At 40.9% G+C, this 4895-nt stretch overlaps 1 pseudogene; it reads right to left on the bottom strand.

Moving 5' to 3' along the window:
• Positions 1–584: 584 nt before the first annotated feature.
• LOC119366371 lies at positions 585–4557 on the bottom strand (annotated as a pseudogene).
• Between the last annotated feature and the right edge of the window lie 338 nt (positions 4558–4895).

The raw sequence follows: 4895 nt of genomic DNA, 5'->3' as shown, positions 1-4895 counted from the left end.
CACCAACAGTATGAAAGATAAAACATTTAGCCTTTGGAAAATGGATTATTACATGGGTGAAATTAATTACTAACAACTACAAACATGTTATATTTATTAGTATATTCAAGGTAAGTAATTTAGTGAGCCAATATCCTACAAAAACATAGGAATTAACATCATCCTAAATTTTTACTTAGTTTCTTTAACATTAACTAAAGATTCCTCATAATTCGAAGCAGCTGTATCTATTCTAAAAAGTGTCAAATTAGGAGCAGTCTTGCTAATTACTGGAGCAAGGCATGGAAGTAGCAAACAAACATATGACAGATGAAATTATGAACACTGCTGATTAAATAAAATCGGCACGAAATGATGCACACTTTGTTCCACTCGAATTTAATCAAGCGGTCAGCTTGGTAAGCTACCAACAAGATTTTGAATTTAAATACCTATATAATATTTTATCATTTAGAATTTGGTTGAATGGAATCATGGCAACATGTTTTTGTGTGGAGGACTGCAGTTGGTGTATACATTCCTAGAAGCATATTTTCTTTTCATATATAAACAACCTTTAGTATCCAAACCAGAACAAAAAAAAATTATGGTTGACTTGGTTCGTATGATCATTCGCAGTAGCTCCACAACACGAACCAATCATCATAAAACATCGACCATTTCTTAGATATACTTATCTAATATACCTACAAGGCTAAAGAAGACACTATAGTGTGATGCAGTACATGTAAATTTTGATGTAACACCACCATTTAGACAAAATGATTGGCCTCACTGAAGATAGTGAATCCCTCAGGCCAACATGTGAGATAAAGAAAATCTTATAAATCATGGTGCAAGTGTGTTGTCCGCAAAAAAATATTCAGATGGTCTAAGCATGTCCTATAGGATGAGGCACTATCCTATCAAAACCACCAAGCAACAACATTATCGCACACAACCAATGCCATCTAACTCTAAAGTGAAAACTATCCAAGACATGAAGCCATGTACTTCACTATTCATGGTTGCAAAGTAACACCACTCCCACTCCCACAAACAGAGTAAAATCACATCAGCCAAAAGAGAAAACAGTAGGGGGAGAATAGGAGATCTCACCTTGTCGAATGGTTACAGAACTTTTGGTCAAATTGTAAAGGCAAGAAAGCATGGTCCTCACCACTCAAGGATGCGCTGGAGATGCAAATCATGCTTGCAGCTTGTAACCTGTGACAATTCAAAACAAAAAAAAACAGAACAGATTCAACTTCAGACACGTCTACCACTGAATCGAAAGATTTCCATCGCCAATCACCATTATATCCGCAAGACAAAGGTATCTACCGTGCAGGACTCACTGTCACAGAAGGCCTCAAGACAGATGTTGCAGGCGTGGTCACAGGCGTCGTACACACCGCCCCTCCACGAAGTTGCCGCCGATGAGAGCTTCTCCATCCCTCCAGCCCCCAGCCCTCCTCCCTCAAATGGGACCTACCGGCTACCGGAGATGGTCGCCGTCGTCCGCTGGACCTTGATGGATCTGACGGGAAGGGGAGGGGACGGCCAGGATCCGGTCGTCGCCGCGGGCGTCAGCGGTGAGGCTGCCGCTTGCCTCCTTCCCGCCGCCTTCTGGTGCCTGCGAGATGTGAGTCCAAAGCCCATAGAATGCAAAGCTCAGAAACAAACAAATCAAGAGAAAGAAAAAGCCAAGCGAGATCTAGCATGTTGCTGGCAGGTGGTGTACCTCTAGGACGGTGGCAGTCTACGCAAACTGGAGCGGCCTATCCACGGCGGTGAATAGATCCTCGTGCCCTGACCGGGAGCGCGACAAGGAGCACCAGGAGCCACTCTTTAAGGCTGAGTGGCACGATGCCAAACACCTGCGCGAGGAACGGCACGTAGAGGATGAGGAAGTGCAGCCCGAATGACACCGACATGGCCAGGAGCAGCCACGGGTTGACCCACGAAGGCATCCTTAGCAGGCTCGTGTCCCCTGAGAGGACGTTGAGCGAGTTGAACATCTCGATCGCCATGAGCATGGACAGTGAGAGCGTCATTGCCTTCACTTTGCGGACCTAGAAGTGGTCGCAGGGGTTGTCGTCGAAGGTGAAAGTTTTAGCACGAGCAATGAAGGGCGCAGCTGTGAAGTTGTCCCAGCTAGAGCACTGGCCGGAGTTCGAGGGCTGTGATAACTGACAAGTGTGGACATCTCCAGTGAGATCAATGCCCATGAAAGATCCGTGGGTGTACCAGATGACCAAACGGTTGTAACCCCATGTAAAGGCCAATGACCTGCAAGTTATGTGATTGGTGAGAATTATAATCTCGAGAAGAAAGGCAGAGATGCCTAAAACAGATCAAACAGATATGTGGTGATCATTTACCAGGTAACAGAACAAAATCCAGGGAGTAATCAATGAGTCATCGCTCCTCCTTGGTGGTTTCTTCATGATGTCCTTGTCAGGCGGATTGAAACCCAAAGCAGTTGCAGAGGGGCCATCGGTGACGAGATTTACCCATATAAATTGAACAGGTATCAACCCCTCAGGAATACTCAAAGCAGAGGTAAGGAAGATTGAAGCAACTTCACCAACGTTTGAGGAAATCATGTATATATCTGCAGCAGTGAAGCAAGGGCCTTCAGAATACTCAAGGAATAGAAGGTTTTCCACCAGCTGGATGTGAAGTATGAAAGCAGACACAATCACGCAATCATGCTCGATTCAGGAACATCATTTTTAGCAAGCCATATAGAACAAGCACAAATACGCAAGCAACCACAAAACTGTCAATGAGAAGTGAGAAAAAGGCTCTCAGTGCACAAACCTTATGAAAGCTTTCATGTTATTGTAAATAGATCTTCCTTCACCAACTGCGGCAACTATGGTACTGAAATTTTCGTCAGCTAGTACCATGTCAGAAGCCTCTTTGGCAACCTGAAAAAATAAAGATTAGATTAGTCCAAAAATATTAAGCTAAATAAAAGCATGGTTTTGCAAATATCACTCTTTTCTTAGAACCTCCCAGTAATGTTCTACAATCTGAACAAAAAAATAATCTTGTTTTGCTGGTTCAAACAGTGTTATCTGGTTAGCATGAAAGTAGTAACAGATGAGGGGACAAGGGCTGGCAATCAATACAATTCATAGGTTTCTGAAGTACAAAGGTTGGAAGAGAAACAACAAGACTTTTGAGAAATCAATAGTTTTTGTCAGGAAAACGAGTGGAAGAGGTGATTTTAAAGTAGAAGACCATTAAGACTCTAAAGTGCAACATGATGAATGATTCAGGCACGCTAGTAGGGTGATGGTGGTACCTGGTTTTCTGTTAATTCTGCAATAGTCCATTAAGTCTAGTATTTGTGATCCGTTTAGATATGAGTTCAGAGCAGCGATGAGTTCAATATAAATGTATATTATCATTTGTATATGCAAATCCTATTGGAGTCCTAAAAAGGAGTGAAATCATTGTGAGCTGAGAGAATGGACAAAAACAAATTTAAAAATTATTTCTTGCAGAAGTCTATTTGCATATGATTTTTAATTTGGACATAAATAAAGGAAGCCACTTGGCATGATATTTTTAACTGAACTAAATGTCCAATGCTATGTCAACAATTAAATCTGGGATTGACCAAAATCATCGGATTACTGAAATTATATTTGTATCTGAGAACTCAACTATCTATAGAAAATATGAGAGAACCTAAAAGGACCATCTGACCAAATTTTGTCGTACGACAGAGTCTACCATGCCACAACGATGTGCATTCTACTTTGACACTATTTTTTTCTTTCTCTCACTGAAACGTGCAACTAAAAATACCAAACCAGGGTTTACAATCGAAGACAAGAGTGCATTATGGTACTTGAGGAGAAACCAATACAATTACTCAGGTGTTGGTGCGGTAGTGTTTTATGCACGAGACCATCTATAGAAGCTAATGAAATTATGCAATACAAAGCATGTGGAGGCACATGGATAGTTCCCATCAGGTCTCTTCTATATGTTGAGATGTTGAAAAACATATAGGTGCATGAAAACTGTTTCACACAACTGAAATGCCAATGGATGACTGATTGAATCTAGGGGTGAAATAAAAGCTGCGTACCCTCAAGAATTGAATGATAAAGTAATTAGCATGGCAAAGAAACAATTTACAGGACAAGATAATTTCTGCAGCTCACAGGCATATATAACCGCAAATAAAGCTAAACCGCGCTCAGTATTTACCTCAGGGGGCTTCACACAGATCCTAAAATTACATCTCAATCTCAAGAATATCCTATATCAAAATTTATAGCAAGTAACCTGCGCAAGCAAGCAAGTTTAATAAATATGAGAGGGTTCTCCACCGTGAGTTTATTACCATATCAGGAAGTTCATGTCTAGAGCTATGGAAGCACAAACGACCAGAGATATAACGTCGTGCGGAAGCAGCATGGGCAAGCTTACATTGACTGCTCAGTGTTTCTAATGTTCAGAGATGAGGCGTCCAAATCTGGATTGGGCATCGTTATTATCTCGGCCTGCACAAAATCATTTAAAATGTATGAGCCACGAGTAACAAACGAATGTTTCTACCCAACAATTGTGAAGGTCTATTGACATTGTAGTTACCCTTTTAATACAATGCTTCTCCATTTCTAGCAAGTCCACCTAGTGGGAACTACTTCATTAGTACCTGTAATAATTCTAGATCACCTACAAAATAAGAGGTAAAACTCAGTAAGTACTGTACAAAAAACATGTTGAGGTTAAAGGGACAAACCTCTCATTAACATATTCACTCCAACACTTAGTCTTAAACTACATTCCATTACAAAATGGACTAATTTAAGCTCTTCATGAACTTACAATACAAACAACAAGTTTGGATGCAACAATATGTAGAGAGTCCAATAATTCACATTCAA

The sequence above is a fragment of the Triticum dicoccoides genome, chromosome 2B (assembly GCF_002162155.2).
Source record: "Triticum dicoccoides isolate Atlit2015 ecotype Zavitan chromosome 2B, WEW_v2.0, whole genome shotgun sequence".
Lineage (NCBI taxonomy): Eukaryota > Viridiplantae > Streptophyta > Magnoliopsida > Poales > Poaceae > Triticum > Triticum dicoccoides.
This window is presented reverse-complemented; position numbering and strand designations above follow the sequence as displayed.